Source organism: Aythya ferina (genome assembly GCF_964211825.1).
Source record: "Aythya ferina genome assembly, chromosome: 5".
NCBI lineage: Eukaryota > Metazoa > Chordata > Aves > Anseriformes > Anatidae > Aythya > Aythya ferina.
In genome coordinates, this window is record NC_140301.1 from 56,285,442 (window position 1) to 56,304,461 (window position 19,020).

Sequence of the window (19,020 nt, forward strand, 5' to 3'; positions counted from 1 at the left end):
TCCAGGACAGTTTGAAGCCTACACATTCATATCCCCATCCTGAAAGACTTGGCTGGTGAGTCCTCCAAAAAAACAGTCAATTTATAGAAGCACTACAATGCCTCAGAGTAAATGCTGATGGTAGTCAAGTGTTTATGTACTTAGAGGTGATGCAGTGTACTGAGTCATATATGTCACCAGCTCTCCTGTTGGAACAGACCTCTGTACTTGGCCTGAATGCTGAAACATACCAAAACTTTAAGTTATTAGAGAACGTTTATGTGTCATTATGCTGTGTGATTTACATAGAAGACAAGTCATTCACGCCAAGCTCTGACAACTACCATTGCAAAAGCTCTTGCTTAATGCCAATCAAAGGACTGAAAGTGATCAAAATGTCCAAGCAAAAAAAAAAAATCACCCAGTAAAACAACTGATGATTTGCAAGAGTCTCACTCTGGTTGCTTTGTTCTCAGTTACATCCAGTTATTTGAACAAAGGCTCAGATGTTTACATTACAAACACATTGTGCCTTAAGCCAGCAATTTTCTGTGTTTCCAGTACAGCAACCCAAATTTTCTTTGCATTATAAGCGTAACCACAAAACAAACTGAGCAAATATGTTTTACATTCCTACAGAGCTTTGTTGACAACTTATCAAGAACTAATCTGCAGACCACACTGCCCCATGTACTTAAGCAGATGCTGCTGTTCTGTTGTTGGAACATCTCAGGCATCTAAGGATGGGCTTTGGAAGTTGCATTTTCCCCCTTTTACACAGGGAATAGAAGTGTAAAAGTTAGTCTCTAAATTTACTGTAGCATGGAGTTCAAGTTACCCGTGAAGACCAAGTTCTTCTTGGACTGCTTGCCTGTTGGTTATAAACAGCACAGGAATTCTGCCAAGGAATTTCCTACAGGGATAGGAAAGACAAGTTTGGAATCAATAAAGAATTTTCCTCTAAAATGATGCCTTTTGTTGTTGTTGTTTCGTTGCTGCTGGGCTTGAAACTGAAACACTTTGGCCTCAGTAGCTAGGTGGACAGCTTGCTCAGGAGAAGGCAGACACAAAATTAGCATTTCCTTGCAGTCAGGATGGCAACAGGAAACAGCCTGACTGTATCTGCACACCGGATCCAACCATGGCCCTTTTTATTTACACCCAGGCATGATGTATGCATGTACAATAGCCAAATTAACAAATATTCTAAGCTATTGTTGAGTACAGATTATGGAGTCAGCCGTTGTTCTGCTGTGTGCACCAGCTTTGAAAGAGAGCCTTTGTAAAGGAAAATGGCCTGCTGTTTGTATCAGTTTCCCTCCCCAAAATGAATTCTGCATTTCTCCCAAAAACACACACTAGGCCTAAGTCTCCCTCTCACAAAGGGGCTCTGTCTAGGTGCCTTTGCTTAGAACACAGATTTTATTTATCAAAACTGAGCATGAAATTCAGTACCATGTTGATACTTTACATACAGAACATGCTGCTTCTCAGAAAGCTAGGATAGTGGGAACAGTGAGGCTGGGGTTCCTTCTCCTTTAGGACTTGCCATGCCTTCCCCTGCCATGGCACATCCTTCCACCAGCTCAGGCAACCCAGCTAAGTCACTGCTAGCACCAAACTGTCCCTCACAACAACAACAACAAAATCTCATGCCTTGCTCAAAACCAGAAGAAAGACCTTTGAGGGAAGCAGTAAAACAGCCTTTTGCAGACATTATATTGAAGAATGGATAGTGAGACAGGCCCTGCAGATGGTGGAGGGCTACTTCCACCCATGCTGAGCAGGCTGGAAGAAAGCTCAGAGAAATAAAAGGAGCTGTACTGGGCCACACCAAACTTTCCATCCAACTAGCCCCACATTTAGCCTCTGCAAGTAGCCAAACCAGATGCCTCACACTTGCTAGTCCTGTCTAAGTACAGCATGTAATGATACCCACCCAAAATACCTCTCCAGCCTCCAGCATTTTGCAGCTTAGAGACTTCCAGAGCCACAGGTTGTATCTTAATAATCCTCAGTCTGTTTTTCTTCTGTGAATTGGTCTTCAATGAGTTTTGACATCTGCAACATCCTGCAGCAAGGCATTTCACTGCTTAATGTCATGCTATGTGGAGAATAACCTCCAGTTATCACCTGTCTTGAACATCTCTTCTACTAGGTTTCTCTGAGATTCTGAACTCTTTTGCTGGAGAAGACGCTAAATAACTGTACTGCGCTGTGCTGGATCCAGCCCAACAACATGTAGGGCCCAACCCTTTGCAAAAACCTTTTCCCAGAAACATAAAATTCTTTTTGCCAAATCTGCAGCTCCAGTATTCTGGGGAGTGCAAAGAGACTGGAGCTGTGTCATTAATGTAGTAACTTGGCTATAGGTAGCTGTTGTAACACACATTTTAAGGTGGATGCTCTTTCTCCCTATGGCTGCAGTTTGCTCCTCCAAAGGACCAACCACCTTCTGTCTCAACGTGCATGAACTACACCATGAAGACAGTATACAAAGGGAGAAAGGAAGCCACCGGCGAACCACAACAAAGACATGAGATGTAGGCTCATCCCAACGTGTTATTGAGGAACAAGGAGGGAACCGTAGGATGGGAGACCTATGGAAAAGCACCCCACCCCATGTGGTAAGAGCAGCTCTCCTCGGTCACCACCCAAAATGAGAGGGCAAAAAATGTACATGTATATCATAGCCTTTCTTCATTCCTGCAGGATACAGAAAGATTTGTAAGTAAAAGGAAAGGAGGATTTAGGACCAAAACCCTCAGTGGTTGCTGAAACTGGCTTCTGCAACTGCAGGCAACCCCCTCATCAATTGCTTTTCATACAGCAATGAAACTCCCTTTTAACTCAGCCTAGGATTTTTGGCCTTTCATCTCCTGACAGAAATATCACTTTTCTGACCATTAAAGAACCTTTTCCCATCTCCAGTGTAAATGCGTTCGTTTCTCATTAACACCCATTTGTTCTCGTGCCAGTGCAGTTCACAGGCTTGAACAGCTGGGGGGATTTTGTTCCTGCGTGGCACTGACACCTCTCCTGAAACGCTTTGAGATGATCACATCCCCTCTCAGCCCTCATTTTGTTACACTCTATCAGCCAAGGTCTTTTAATCTCATGCTGTAAAACACCACCGTCATTCCCCTTCTCAGCATTTGTTCCACTTTAAATTCCCCATTCTGGAACTTAGAGAGAATTACCTGCAGCATTTCAAAGGACACTCCTGGCTGAGTTATTAGCAGCGAGAACCTGCACTCCAGCCAGCCAGACATAAAAGCAGAAGGCTTTCCTACCAGAGCAGGAAACATTTCCAAGCTCTGGCAGGCCGATAAATCTTCACACAGCCTGGCTATGAGGTAGGGGCAGGGACACATCACCTGTACCCACAGTTTGGCTGACAAATGGGCATCCCATCAGTGAACAAGATATGTGGGTAAACTGCCTGTAAATGTTCTCTCCTGAGTTTGTAACCAGTCCCTTGTCCAAGGCAAGTGACAGAAAGTGGTTTTGCTGTACCTAAATGAGCATCAGACACCCTGAGTAAGGCAGATTTATAGGGCAGCCAGAGCTGTATCAGTTAAAAAATGGTGACCTGTTTGTCCATGCTTTGAGGAGATCAGTGTGCCTGAATACATCAGCACCAGGACTACAGAGCTTTAAAAATTCCATTAATCAGAAAACACATTCATTAATCCCATATAATGCACTAAACTGAGATTACATGTGTTATGTGGAAATCGGGGGGTGAGGAGAAGGAGGCTTTAGCCTCTTCTTTAACTGCAGTGGACCTCTGTTCTGGAAGCTTTTAGCCCCTTTGATACCACGTTTGAGATGTAATCACTGTTGCTGTGGAAATAAACATGATGGCACATAAAGAAAAAAAAAATCCTATCAAGTGGGGACGAGGCAATGGGAGCAAATGAGCCCTTATGAAACAAAGGGCTCTCTCATTCTCCAAGCACCACGTCTAACAAAACAAAATATCAGGCAGAGTGACTGAAAACACCTTAGAAAAATTGTCTGTGCTTAGCTGTGTTATATAATGGGACATCATCAGATTGTTATCTAAATTACCCAATCTGAGGCATTTCACCCATTCTGTGTTTCTAGGCTTCCTAAATGTTCTTTTTTTTAATCTTCCTCCCATTACAACCTCTGAAAATGTGTGCCTAAATCCTCATGTATGTATGCACTGTTATTGACTTACCAACGCTACATTGCTCCCCAGTCTCCTTACTTAATCTCCTGTGGCTCCGGGAACACTAAAACACAAAGATTATTGTGTGCTTGATATTGCAGATAATATCATCATCTTTGAGTCTCGAAACTCTCCTGGGGCCCCTCCCTCAGGAAAATTCAACCGCTGCTACCGCTTTGCAACTCAAAACCAGAAAGCCCTTTTCTTCTGCGCTGTGACCTTCGCTGTAAGCATTGCAAAGGGCTGAAGTGAAGGAACAAATAGATCCAAAAACGCTTCTGTGCAGCACATGCTCTTAACCTCGACTGCTGCTGGAAATGAGTTCTGCTTTAATCCAAGCAGGGACAAACACAAAAACAGCTCTTGTCATGAGACCTTGGGACTACAATTCCTGCAGCTGTGCAGTAATGACATTCTCGGCATGGCAGATCTCTATCTAAACCCCAGCTAATTGTTAGGAAGAGGAATGTCTGCACAAACATTCACGTCTCACATGCATTCCTGAGCTCTTCTGCAATCCTGCCTTCAGATCAGAAACCCCAAATGTTTCAGCACTCCTGAGGGGCAGGGCATTAAGTAATATACCAGGAAGATGACGTGGATCCCAGAACAGTAGGAAGAAACAGATCAAGAGAAAGGAAAAATAATAATAATAATAATAACAAAAAAGTCATCCAAATGTTGATGAAGATAATGTAAATACAGAGCAGTAAAGGCTGAGAGAGTTTGGGCAGTACTTTGCTCCACTGAAAAAAATGATTTTTAAGAGCTCAGTCCATCCAGGGCAACAATCCCCCTGAGCCTTCCAGCTGCTGCAGCATTTCTCTTGATCCTTCCAATCCTTTTTGCTGTGGGACAGAGAAACAAGGGGTAGCCCCACTATGGAGGCACCCAGCCAGGGCTTCCCTCCCTGCCAGGACCAGGTGTGTGCCATCAGCTTTTTCACCCAAGCCAAAGGGAAAAAAAAAGAAGAAGAAAAAAAAAAAAAAAAAAAAAAAAAAAAAAAAAAAAAAACAGCCAGAATTAGAAGGGAACAATGGTCATGGAGCATCTTTGGTGTAACCAAAGGGGAACTTGGTCCATGTGGTGGACTTTGCATGTTTGGTATATAATTGGCAGCAATAAGACCAAATGAAAGCAGCAATAGAGATATACAACAGCACCTTTGCTGCTCACACCTTCTCCAAGCAGGAGATAAGGAACCCAGGGAAATCTCAGCTTGCTTTTTGAGGATGTGAGGTTTCAAGGAGCAAAGCACAGTGCAGGCACAGGTCCCGCATCCCCACCACATCTGCACCCCCGGACACACATGCACAGCACGGCTTTATCCCAACAAAGGAGCATTTGTGTGCCTGCTGCTCGCCCCCACACTCATATCTGCTTTGGTCAAAAGTGATTGTGGTGGAAACAAGGGGCATTTCCACAGAAATTCATTTTCTCTCCTTCTCTTGCCTTTGCTCTTCACTTCTACGTGATGGTGAGAGGCTCCGTGGTTTTAATTTATCATCCGTAATCGATTTTTAGTGCCATGAACATTGTCCCCCCGTGCTCAAACAAGGAAGCATGACTGTCAAGTGTCAAGCATGAGAGCAAGGATGAGTAAAGCAGTGACGCATGGAGGAAGGGGAACAATACCCCTTGTCTTTTACCCACCCAGGGTACAAGGCCATGGTGAGCAGCACGTCTCCTGCATACAGCACAGAGGCTTCCCTGCTGCCTCCCATGCGGCCAACCCCGCTCATGTGCCAGGGCAGTCCTGGGAGGAACAGAGGCAAAAGAAATGAAAAGTGGGCTTGAGTATGAAAGATTTGGCTTCCCTGTGCCTCTTCTCACACTGAAGTAGCAAAAACATGCAGAGAAGGGAAATTGGCTGAAGCAAAAACAACAACAGCAGCAGAAGACGCTGAGTATTTCCTAAACAACAGATAGATCTTTCAAAATCAGGTTTATATCCTCAGAGAGAGATTTCAGGGGACACATCCATTTTTCCTGCCACGTAGATTTGTACAACAAATTATGTACGCATCTGGGTATTGCATAAGACACCGGTTAGAAACGTTTCTTTTGAGTAGAAGAATAACTGAGGAGCCGTGCCGGTTAGCTGCCATCCCTGACAGACGCCGTCTTCTCCCATTTCTCTCCTCTCTCACTAGAAACAAAGCAGTGTTTTACGAGCAACCGGTAAAATCTCAGGTCTCATTTTCCAATTTGAAGCCTCTGAGATGCTCATCGCCGTGTTCCTACCCTGTAACTACCCTCCAGTCTCCCGTAATCGCACTCAGCGGCGTGAGGCTCGGCTCTCAGCTCGCAGCAGCCCTTGCAAAAACACTTTAGCAGGATTTCCACGTTAGCTCTCCCCTTCTCCCCCCTTCCAGGATTTTTCCTGCTGGTTTTTCTCCTCGGATGGCCAAGCCCAGCACGGCAGCAGGGCTCTGCCTGAACACGGAGGGGAGTGACCGGAGGGGAGAGCACCCCGACCCGCAATGGGAAACAAACTTTTCCACCGAACTGTCCCCACCCGGCTGCTAACAGGAGGCTTAGCTCCACAGTTTCACCCTCTACCCCTAAAGCCAAACCTCTCTGTAACAAATAACCCCCCCATCCCCTCTTTCCACCCAACCCAATCAGAGCCCTTCAGTGACATGGACCGCAGCGCGCATCCCCTGCCCGAGGGGACCCCACTCCCCCCAAAACCCCAACCCCAGCCCCTCCTGAAGCTGGGCTGGGCTCGGGGGGAGGATGCTCAGAGCTCAGAAACTTCCCCCCCGCTTTCCTTTCCCTTCCCCACCGCCGCCGCCCCCGCCCCGCCCCGGAACGGGGCGCGGCAGCCTCGGGCGGGCAGAGCCCGGAGGCTGCGGGCTCCGCTGGAGGCTCCGCGGCCGCGGTGAGGCCGGGGGAAGACGGGGGGGAGGCTGCGGAGGCTGCCGGAGGAGGCGGGGGGGGGACACGCGTGGGCGCCGCTGCGGGCTGCGGGTGCGACAGGGCGGCGGGCAGGTGGGATGCGGGATGCGGGACATGGGATGAGGGATGCGGGATAAGGGATGCGGGACACCGTGGGACGGGGCGTGGGTGTAAAGAGGGATGGGGGGGGGCGGCTGGTGAAGGGTGGGGGGCTGCGGGCTTGCCGTGCTGGGAGCTGCCGGCCGAGCGTGCAGGGTTTGTATTTTTGCAGCCTTCTCCTGGTTTTGGAGGAGGTGTCCCGAGTCCTTCCCGGTTTTCTTGCGTGCTCCTCCCGTCCCTCATCCCCCCTTTTTTTTTGCTCGGTGGCTCCGCAGTGATGGAGGGGCTTCTTGCGACATCAGTGCTGGGGGCTGAATTCCAGGGCTTGGGGTCGGGAGAGGAGGGCTTGGGTGCACCGATCCTGCCCAAGTACCCCAAAACTGGAGGCTGTGACCCCCTCCCTCCCCGCACATTGCCTTCCTCAGATTCCTCAGGCTGGGGAATTTCTCTGAGTAAACACCCTGCAGGCTGCGAAACGCACCCAGGCAGCCTGCGAGGAAACTTCTGGCCTAAGTCAGTGAAAAAGAAAAGTTGGAGTCAGCAGAGCTGCAGGAAGGTTGCTCTTGTCCTACTGAACTTGCTTGGGATTTAGGGCCGCTGGCCAGAAATCCCATTTCTCCCCCAGCCACTTCAGCTTGGTTTTTCCACTCAGCGGCTGCCAAAGTTGAGGTGGCGGAGGGGAGTTGCCGGCAGCTATGAGCCCTTGTAATTTTTTGTGTGTGTGCTGTTATAAGTTAATAATCCTGCTCTAGGCTGCTGGCCAAGAATTTTTGCTTCAAAAATGCAAGCAGTGTACGGGGCCCACTGTGTAAAGAGATCATCTGAATGTGGGACAGGAAGGGACCTGGCAGGTCAGCAAATCTACATGCTCAATGATATGATGCCTTATTGCACGCTGCCGTAATTCATTTGTCCCCCATCTCCCAAGAAGGGGAAGTTTCTGAACTTGATGAACAGATATTATACAATTTCTTCCAATATCCATCCTTCCCTAACTTCATATTTGCGCTCAGTTGCTCAGTTCTCTCTCTCTTGTTCTCATTTTTCTTCATACCCATGTAGAAACAGCAGTTGCTTGCTTTTCTCTCTGCTGCGCAATGCCAAGCAGGCCAGAACTTGCCGTCTGCTTTCGTAAAGCAGGCTCCAGCTCCTGCTGATCCCCAGCAGTCCTGTGCCACGCGTCTGCTCACCGGCTACCCCATGGTTGAGCAGAGCTGTCGGGTGCCTCTTCTGCTTCGACTCCTCACCGAGAAATAGATCCCTCACCTGGTAGGCATTGCAATAAACCTCCTCCTTGGGCTCTTACTGTCCTGTGATGGGAGTGGGAAACGAGGTGTTTCATTGCTGAGTGCCCACCCGACCTCTGTATTCTGCTGTCAGAGCTGATTTTACCCTGCCCTCCCATTAATCCCACTTTTGCATCACATCCCCATGCTCTGTGCTGGCGCAGTCTCCTCCCAGCTTTCTCTCACTTGCTTCTTCCTGTGGAAGTGTCATGAAAGGAGATGTGGGGTGGGACAGGGTCTTCCTCACTCCCAGTAGTGACCCCGCCAAACTCAGACTGATCCCTTCATCCATGTGAGTAGTCCTCTCCTTTTAGACCTGTACCCTATTTATTACAGATTTTCATCCTCTGTGGCTTGCCTCCCGTTTCACTGCGAGCTGTGCAGCAAGCGGCTGTGCTTCAGAGGTGCTGAAAGCTGAACTCTACCCCTTTCTGTGTACCTGATATGCCTGGTAGATTTCTCGAAGCAACCGAGTAGAAAATTGTCCTTATCAAAGCAAACTAAGTTGCATTTTGTCCCTCTTTCCCCACCATTTACTTCTATGTCTTCAATTATTTTTTTCCTGCAGCGATTATTCCATTGACAAGGGGTTTTTAATCCTGCCATTGTACCGTAACCAGCCACGAGCAGAAGATGGGAGTAACTGGGCAGTGGGTGGCAACACAATGCAGTGATCAGGCAGTGAACAATATTTGTAGAGCTGAAGCAGCTGGGGGAACTTCAGTCAAACTCCAGGCTCGTATCGGAGCTCAGATTTAACTCCCAGTCGAATATCCTTGCTCTTAGTGTTTGCAATAATGTCTATCAATAATGATTCAGAGAAAGCAGCACCCACTGAATCAACAAAGTCAACTTGTAGGATCATGCAGTGGCTCGGAACAAATCCAGCTCCGCTCAGTGCAAAATGCCGTAGCGGGTAGATAGGACATCATAAGGAGTTATCCCTGTTCCCTGTGTTAACATTGTGCATTGCTTTTTATCTAACTAGGCGAAAATGAGCCAAGTATTTAGCAGGAGCTCGGTACAGCCTTGCACCACGATGCCCTGTGTGCAGGAGGGAGGTTCCCCAGTAAGCTCAGCGCGTCGGCGTGAGAGTGACTAGGTGCTTCGGACCTAATACATTATAATCCTTTCAGCATTATCCACCAAGATTGTTCCAGTTTCTCAGCATTGCACATGCAGCAGTGGGAGCGAAAGTACTGCAACAGAGCAGGCAAGCAGTTCCCTATTTCATTACGCCGAAAGCTCTTCAGCCCCAGGCTCTCAACCAAGATGCTAAGACCAAATTGGGAGAAGGAAGAAAACTAGGTCAAATTTTGAGCCTTGGCTTTGTCCAAAGCTTTGGCTTTGTTTTGTTAGGAACAGAGGCTGGTTTCTTGCTGATAGGGCTGCTGCGAGCCTAGGTGCGGGGTCATTATGTTCGTGGCACTTCTCAGTAAGGATCTTAGCCAAGGCTGCGTATCACCTGGTTCTCTTTTCCTAGGAAAAAAATCACCAGTGAGCAACAGACAAGCCTTATAATTGCTACCAGATGTCGTCAGTGGTAGACAAGGAGCTGATTTTGTGGAATTGAATGTAGAAACAAATAGGCAGAGGGTGTGTGGAATTCATGAGCCACTGAGTCATAGCCTGTGATGTGCAGGAGTTGCTGCAGTTAAAAGTAAGTGTTTGTACAGTGTGGCAGGTGTATGTTTGCTGCAGTTTTATCAACACAACCTTTCGCATCTGCAGCAAGCTTTGAGAGAAGGTCCATATTAAACAGCGTGATGATTTTTTCTATTTGATGTAACCAGCCAGTGTCATTCATGGATTCAGCTGTTTCTAGTAGTTTGATACCCATGCTGACATTTCAAAGTGCTGGAAATACTGAAGCCACAGATCAATGAAAACCTTAAGCAAGCGATAATGTTTGCAGAAGGCTCTGAGCATTTTCAAGGTGCTCTGGGAAACCTCCTGAGCTGATAAAGGAGACCTGGCAAAGCCAGCAGGAGGGACTGAGATTCAGTGGTTGGAATTTTAGTCCCAGAATTTGAGTCACTCAGCTGATTCCAAAATGTTTTAAATGCCCTAAAAGTAGCATCTCAGTTCAGAAGGGACTTTGTTCCAGCACTGTGTCCAATAAAAAAAATAAATAAAAAAATAAGGCAGATTAATAACTGCCAAATCTTGTTGGGAGGGTGCAATGTTCAACTTGGTATGGTTATAGTCTGGTTATGGTTATATGTCACAAGGTGGTGCTATTTTGCATTGACATCCCATTTCTTTTTCTTACCATGACCATTATTTTGCCTTGGCTGAAGTGTAAAAGGTACTAATTCAGGGAAATGTTTAAAGACAGAGGGAGAATTTGCTCTTTGCACTGCAGCTCCATTAGAGCCTGTTGTGCAGGTATCCTTAGTCAATCCTTTGTGCTAGGAGAAACTCCAGTCGATAGGTTGTATAGCTGCTCGCAGCACACCCATGGCTTCAGTGGCACTGATTTCTCCCCACATCCAACATCCAAAGCCTTCTGTTGCCTCTGCTGTCCTGAAATGATGGTGAATGCTGAAATCAAAGCAGGACGCTGCCGATGGCCACCTTGGTGCCGCGTGGCTCATCACGCTTCCAGCTGGGAGAGCTGAGTCACGTTTTAACAAGCAGGGACAGCAGGGGAATTTGCAGCGTGCTGGGATAGCTCCAGGAAAGTGTGGGAAAGGAGGCACCATGAAACCATAAAATCTCTAAATTTAGTTCTTCTTTAAAATGGAAAACATTTACAATTTTAACCGTGTGTGGGTCCGACGCAGCAGGGGGAGAGGCGCCTGTCCTCCCAGCCCCGGGGAGGCTTGGAGGGTCGTGGGGTCTGCTCCCTGCCCAGCTCTGTGGCAGGGACATGCCCTGTTTTAGGGCACATAGTGAGCAAATCCCCAGCCAGCAATGGGGATACAGACAGGGAGGCTGCAGCAGCCCTGCATCCCCTGCCCGAGGCAGTGGAAGAGGATGGCATTGTTTCTCTTTATTTATTGTCAGCTTTGGTCTTTAGGTCTGTTTGTGTTGACGCAGCTAAGGAATAGCTGTTACCCTCCACGATGTCAGTTAAATCGCATTATTTTTAATAAGGCAGCTATCTCTGCGCTGCTTCTGTTGTGCTGGTTTCTTCTATCTGGCAACTGTCTGCGTCTCATCATCCTGCCTTTCCGTTAAGTCATTGCGCCGTGTTTGCTGCAAGCAGCGAGCGAAGCATTAGCGTTATCTTCTGATGGAAGCTCTGGCTGGAAACAGAAGTCCCCACAGCATGAGGTCGCTGCTTTTTGGGAATGATAGTTTTCCTCCCGCAGCCCTCCCAGAATCCAAGCCATGGTGGATCAACTCCTTTCCCACCACCTGGCCCAGCTCAAGGTATTTCACCCAGATGAAAGGATGGTTCTCGCTACAAAAGGGCTCACGATGAGGGGCAGCAGCAGCTGCTATGCATGGGAAGGGATTGCTCTGGGGTTTTGCCCCCTTTGCCCAGCACAGCTGTGAGTCCTGCTGCCGCCACGATGTCGGAGTATGTAACCCTTCCTCCTGCCCTGGGAGGTGGCTGCGATCTCCTTTGTGCACCTCTAGCTCAGGAAGGGCTGGTTCATTCCCTGAAGGAGATTAATTACTTCTGCTATTTAAAAAAAAATCCTTTGGGGTTGGTCAGCTTAACTTTCAAACTTTCATCCACATGCACATTGCAGTAAAGCAAATATACGCCTAGCCCGAGCAAAAATGTTTGCATGGAAAAAGCAAATGGGGGTTGCAGAATTTACCCAGCAGCGGGCTCTGCGATTTATAAAGTGTTCGTGAGTATGTCTTGTTCTTGACTTTTGTGACAAACAGTGCAAAGTTGAACCTGCCATGAAGGTGAGCTGGGGAGCAAATATTTCTATTCCCTGCTGTGTTTTAATGACTTGTTTCCCCTCTGCTTTACATCACGGCGATGTGGCACTCAGCTCCCCAAGTAGCCTGCACCCGAAGCCTGGCCGAGCTGCTGGGCTGCTTCCTCTGCCGGCTGCTTCCCAGCCTGCTTGGCTCTGTGTGCTGTTTATGCACAGTAGTTCCAAATTTCAGAACAAGCTGTCCAATATTCATGAGTTATTTTGTGTTTATCCAGTCCTGAGGCATCTTTCAGAAGCCTGGGGATAAATTCTGGGTTTTGGTTTTTGTTTTTGTTTTTTTTTTATAATTTCTGTTACTGGAAATGCACTGACCCTACACAACCAATTCCAGGCCCTAAACGTGGCCTCTGTTTAGCTGGGAGGAAGGTCAGAGAAAGGACTAGCACAAAGCTGAATTGTTTTACAAGCCTACGTTTCCCAAACCCGTGCTCTGATAATACTTGTAAGCAAGTGCTGGAGCAAACCATATGTGTAGAGATGAATCACATATAAAATGATATCCTAATATTAGTTTTATATTTAGTTACAAGATAAATACAGTGATTTTTCTCTTGAAAGTCAGTGACAGCCCCGTTCTCAGCTGAAGCAGTGCAGCTCCTTGGACTGCAAACTCACGGGTATGACTGAACGCTTTTCTTCGTGAAGAAAGAAAAACAGTATCAACACCTTGTTTCTGAAGTGTTTCAGGTTATTGTGTGAGAAAAGCTAAAAGATATGAAAATGTTAAGATACCCTGCATTTATATTAAAACTGGTTATGTTATTACGTTAAAATACATGGTGGGGCCATTTTGTCCCCAGCATGAGGATATCTCACTGTAAACCTCCAGGTGGTTGTAGCATATTAAAATCCCTTCACATTAATTATAAGACTGTGGGTTAGAGTTGGAATAAGAGTTTTTAGGAGTGACAGCATTAGTTCCTCAGCTGATGCTGTAGCAAAGCAAAGGGTTAAGCCACTCAATATGCTGGGATTACTGCATTATAAAAGAGGGACGTCAAACTTTTTCACTCAGCAGTGGAGAAAATAGTCTGAAGGCATCTTTGGAGTGGATTAGTTTTGAAATAATGCTAAGCCAGTCCTTTGCTCTCTGCAAGAATTTATTTTAAATGCCTCAAATGCTTAACTTTTTGAATTAACAATCAGGCCTGTTCTCTGGTTGCTCTTAGTAACATCCAGAGTCGTACCAGCTCTCAGCCAAGTATCTGGGTCCGATCTCCTTAATGTGTGCGATAAGCACCTGCCTGTGCCATTAGGAGTCCTGGCTACCACCAGCCTTATCTGAACAATAGCGTTCAGGATGTTTGCTCTCGGGCTGTTCTCTCGGTAAGATGCCAGCTAAATGGTTCATCAGCAGCTGCAATGGAAAAGCTAATCTCAATAGGAGGGAGTTGGGTTTGCAGCCTATTTGGGGAGCAGCTGGAAGAAGGCTGCCTCCTAAAGAACCCTTCTGCTGTCCCAGTAGCTTTCTTCATCAGGGCTGTCCTCAAACCTTGCCATAGCTCTTTAGCTTAGCAGTACGTGCAGCCTTCTGCATCCAACCCTTTCCTCTGTGGACCTCTTGCTTTATACCAGCTCTTCTGGAAGAGCTCTTCCCTGCCTGCAGACCTTCTTCCTCATGCGAGTACGCCTCCTGGCACTGCGTAATGCAGGTATGCAAGATAAATAAACTCAATAGAGAGCCAGTGAGAGCACATACATCCTTTAGAGACCCATGCGTGAGGTTGTACCCTTTGCTCTGGGTAGAACTGCTGATGCAGGGCTTTTTGGTGTGGGGGGATTTTTAAGTTGTGTTTTTTTTTCCAGAAAATGTTGTCATCTCTTGTCCAGTGAAAGCAGATATTTCGTAGCTGTTCATGGTTCTTCCCTGGCTGGAAGCACCCTCCCCAAAACAGGATGTTTTTTGTTATAGAAACTTCCTACCAAAAGAGCTGTGGATTTAATGCTTTAGATGTTTAAAGCAGATCTGTCCCCATTAAATACAATGTTCCAGGAAATATGCAAGAGCTGGCAGGAGCAGCGTCTTTTATTTTCATTATCCAAAGCATCCATCAGATAAAGACTACTTCAAAAGGCCTTTTTTTTCTCTCCCCCAGCATCAACTTCAGTGAATGTATTTAGCAGAAAGGCAGTCAGAGGTCTGTGACAAGAGGGCTAGGGAGTGTCAGAAACTTCTATAGGTAAAATCTCCTCCTCATTCTCTGATGAAAAAAAATTAAGCAAGCAGAAGAGCCATCAGGCAGCTTTGCAGCTCCCCACGACTTCCTGAGGGTGCTGAGATGTTCTTGCTCCCAAAGGAGGGAGCAAAGCCCTGGGTTTACATGGGAAGAACATCACCGTTCCACCCCGTCCACTCCCCACAGCTCTTCTGGACCTTCCTGCCTGCCCCTTGGCATGGGAGCATTGTGCATAGGACAGGCCCTTCCTTTCCCTGTGGGCAGGGGTAAGATTGGGCTCTCCTCATAAATTTGTATGTCCTCACATGGCCAGACCCCCTTACATGCACTTTCAGCGCTTTGACATCAGTCACTCTGGTTGCTTAACCCACAGTTCTGTTCTCAGATGAATGAAGGACTGTTGAAGAAGTCTGGATAATTTAACCTGGTACCCTAGCTTTTCCCTGCAGATCCCATATCCATGTGCTCGTTCACCTGCCTTCACTGGCTCCACAGGGGCCGCACTACCCAGCGAGCAGTAGAAGTGAATATTGCACCGTGACTGCTGGCTGTGTGGGCAGTTAGTGATTGCCTAGTGGATTATAAGCTCCAGCCAGGATCAACTAAAAGGAACTATCGCAGCAAACCTCCAGAAATGAGCTGCATATCCACATTCCAAAAATCCTTGAAACAACTTCCAAGAAAAGTTGCTGGCACAAGAACTGGTTGGTCACATGAGCATGGAGCAGTGAGAAGACACTGGTTGCTATACGGAGGAATAATCAATTTCTAAGGGGCAAGTGGGGTGTGTTATTTTCTATTTAATTGGATTCCTGTGCTTCATGGACCCATTGTGCGAGCAGAGAAGCCCCTGAAGATGCCCTCATCTCCTCCTGATCTCGTGATGCATAAGCTGGAAGCAGGAGCCACCATCCAAACCTGCTCATTTTTCTCATCTGTTCACGTGCTGATAGGCCTGCAGAGAGACATTGCAGCCCTGGAGCTGTTTTTGTGCTTTTTAGCCTGATTTCAATGCTTCTGCTCTTTTTTTTTCATTTTTTCTCTTTTTCTCTCTTTTTTTTTTTTTTTTTTTTTTTTTTTTTAATGTGGGAGATGATGCAGCCTGTCCAAGACCACAAACATTTCTGGCATATCTCGCAGATCCTGGGTTCAGATAAAACCTGATGGGAGCTGATAGCCCTTTAAATTCCTTCCACTTGCTGCCAGAACTGGAATTTGCAACGTCAACAATCCTTTATTTGCAGTATTTTTTTTCTCTTGATTCTCTTATTTCCCCCCAAACCTGCTCCAAGAACCAGGTTAGCAACCGGTCTTCTGAGGCCTTGGGAATTACACTTCAGGAGTACACAGCAAAGTGAAATTTGTTTGCTGATGTAAAATCCACCATAAATGAAAGTTTACCTCAGATCATAGTGCTTTCTACAGCAGGACGGAGAACTGTGCAGTCATTTCCCTCAGCATTGAATTGTTATGGTGAAACTCATACCCCTCACTCACTACAAGGACATCAAGGCCATGGAGCATATCCAGAGAAGGGCTACGAAGCTGGTGGAGGGCCTGGACCACAAGTCCTGTGAGGAGCAGCTGAGGGAACCAGGGTTGTTTAGTCTGGAGAAGAGGAGGCTCAGAGGAGACCTTATCAAACTTTACGATTACCTTAAAGGAGGCAATAGCAAGGCAGGGGTCTGTCTCATCTCCCAAACACCAAGTGATAAGATGAGGGGAAATGGACTCAAGTTGCACCAGGGTAGGTTTAGGTTGGATCTTAGGAGAAATTTCTTCACCGAAAGGGTTGTGAAGTATTGGAATATGCTGCCCAGGGAAATGGTTGAGTCACCATCCCTGGAGGTCTTCAGAAATGTGTAGATTGGTGCTTAGTGACATGGTTTAGTGGTAGGCTTGGCAGTGATGGGTTAATGGTTGGACCAGGTGATCTGAGAGATCTGTTGCAACCTAAATGATTTTATGATTCTATCATTATAAAACTGCCTTAGTTAGAAAGCACAGAGGCAAATCCTTCTCTTAAAAGCTAACTGAATTTGGGGCCAAAGGACAAGCAGATCAGTGTATTTCTGGTGCAGTCGGAATTGATGCTCATGTACTCAAGTATTGAGTTTCCCCATTAAGGCAGTAAACTTCTTACTGCAAGCTCCACCTTGTGATTTATTCAGGTTGGAGGCCTTGCGCAGCAAGAAAAAAAAAAAACAGCATTCGAGGTCTAATGGCTGTCACGAGCCAGGTAGAAGGTCTCTGCCAACATGGGCCCTGTTGAAATATTCACAATTTGGTAATAGCTGACTTTGAGTTAGCACCTCCCGAGAGGACGAATGGAGCCATTTCACAGCCGTGCTTCACAAGCTAGTCTCCCCAAGAAAAACAGAAAAGCGCAAAGATGTTTTCTGTTTAAAGGATCTTTTAAAATCCTCACAGCCTTCTTGGCCCCTAAAGGCCAGGCTGGGATGAGGTGCAGGGGGACCTAGGGATGCCCAGGATTCCTGAAATTGCATCCTGCCATGGAGACCCCTTGTTTGCTGTGGTGCCCTTCTCCGAGCTGCTGACCTAAGTGTGCAGCCCTGTCTGACATTGCCCTTGTTTTAAGTGTTTTAAGCAATCCTGGCCCTGCCAGCGTTTCAGACAGCTTGGAAAGCTTGCAGTGTAAAGCCTGATGCTACAAGGCCTTGAAGCCAAAAAAAACAGCAGGGCTGAGGCAAGGTGCCGCCCCCACCCTCTCCATCCCACCCTAGCCAACTTTCTTCCTCTTTTTTAGTTTTCTTGCCTTTTTTGTTCTTTTTTTTTTTTTGGTTTGTTTGCTCCGTTTCCTTTGCCAGATCATTTCCCTGCTCTGAGTCACCCCACATCAGGGCTGTTTTGTTAAGAGCCCAGGGACTGCGGCCACTGGTAGATGCACGAGCCTCCCACCTTCCCATACGTAGTGCCCTAGCAGTGGCCAGCACAGGGTGAATGAAGTGGGTGACAAATGACATGCAAATGCCTTCCCTGGTGGCTACAGAAACGTTATTTGCTTGCACCATTCAGAAGGCTGGTGTTTGCATATTATTAAATGCTGACATCCTGTTGAACTTCTTGTAGCATAAGATTTGCAGACAGTGACTCGTTCAGGGATTTGGACTTTATTGACTGAGGGTTGCTTGGCAGAGAAGGAGAAAATGAGCTGGATTGGGAAGTGAGCACTCGCACGGCTATTTGGAGAGGATTCTTCTGTGCGAGGGAGACGGGAGAATAATTTGGCTTCAGCTCCAAGGTAGGGATTCATTTTTTCTGTCCTCTTGGCTTCCTGTGGAGGTGTTTAGGAAAAAAAAAAAAAAAAAAAAGGCAATAAAAGAAGCTTTTTGGCTCTTGTAGTATCTGTTTGCGTGACAGCTTCCCACTGCGAGGGAACTGTGAGAATCTTAGAAAGTTACTACCGCACTTTCCATGTTGCTGGGTAACAGTTTCTGGTTCTCACGTGACCCCCCCCCCCCAAATCATCCTCATAAATTGCATCCAAAAATGCCAAACGATGCTGGCACCGCAGCTGCGGGGGTGCGTGGAGGTGCTGCCCCTGCCAGAGTGCGTGTGCTGGAGCAGGCAGCCACAGACCTGTGGTACGTCCCGTTAGGGTTTCTGTGGGACCTGGACTGCAGTTGGGATACCATGAGGAAGCCCAATAAGACCAGGGTACGGGATTTACAGTCCCTTTAGCTGGCGGTGGTACTGTGCTGTGGTTTTTACCTAGTGCAGGCGGGAGCTGACATCTTCTGTGTGTGGGATGAGTGCTGGCTAACACGTGGCAGCCCTCTGACCCTAAATCTGTGGCTCCTCCAAGGACCTGTGGTACTGTGCAAGGGTGCTGCATGGCTCTCATCTGCTGTAGAAATCTTTTTAAATCGGTTTGGCAGATAGGGGAGACTCACATGTTGCTTTTGGCCATGTTTCCTCGGTGGCAGCAGTCATTTCTGATGTGAGAGTCTGATTTATGCACTGATTTCATTTAAACCTGGCTTACCGGGTTAGGGAAAATCCTTTATCAAGTGTCTTCACGCAGTGTTACTGTTGTAAGTAAGAGGGTTTTTAAACCCATTTAAAGCTAAGCTAGAAAAATCTTTAAATATAAATAAGGTTTTAGATCACACTGAAGATCCTAACATAAACATCCTTGAGCATCTCACTTTAGATTGATTTGTATGTGGTTCCTGCAGCAGCCTAATGATTTATTTACTTGTTTGTTTACTGGGGAGGAAAAAGGCACAGGTGATTATTTTTACCAGTGTAGTTAATCCTGGTTTAACCCCACCACTGCCAAAACATTCGGAATGGACAGATTTACCACTTGTATGAGATGTCACACAATATCATTTCTTATATTTGCCCAGGAGAGAGAAGCTGCACTGGTACACAGCATCCTAATGTTGGTGGGTGAGACTGAATGAGTACAACACGCTCTTTCGATGTGCAAGAATAAGCTATGCTAGCAT

At 46.9% G+C, this 19,020-nt stretch overlaps 1 protein-coding gene and 1 long non-coding RNA gene across 5 annotated transcripts in view; one reads left to right on the plus strand and one right to left on the minus strand.

The window, feature by feature from the left end:
• Window positions 1–416: 416 nt before the first annotated feature.
• LOC311438164 lies at window positions 417–4,241 on the minus strand. The gene is made up of 2 exons (XR_014693953.1): window positions 4,187–4,241; window positions 417–892 (listed from the first exon to the last, which is right to left on the minus strand). It is a non-coding gene; the product is annotated as an uncharacterized lncRNA (long non-coding RNA).
• A 2,725-nt stretch (window positions 4,242–6,966) lies between these two features.
• Window positions 6,967–19,020, plus strand: part of INF2 (inverted formin 2) — a 40,325-nt gene continuing 28,271 nt past the window's right edge. The window contains exons 1-2 of one of the 4 annotated variants that reach the window (XM_084520291.1): window positions 8,220–8,446; window positions 9,452–9,676. The gene's annotated coding sequence lies outside the window, so the exon portion shown is untranslated. Of the gene's footprint in view, window positions 7,062–8,219; window positions 8,447–8,736; window positions 8,756–9,451; window positions 9,677–17,494; window positions 17,808–19,020 lie in introns of those variants that run through there. The other 3 variants (XM_084520289.1, XM_084520292.1, XM_084520290.1) reach the window with 3 other exon arrangements.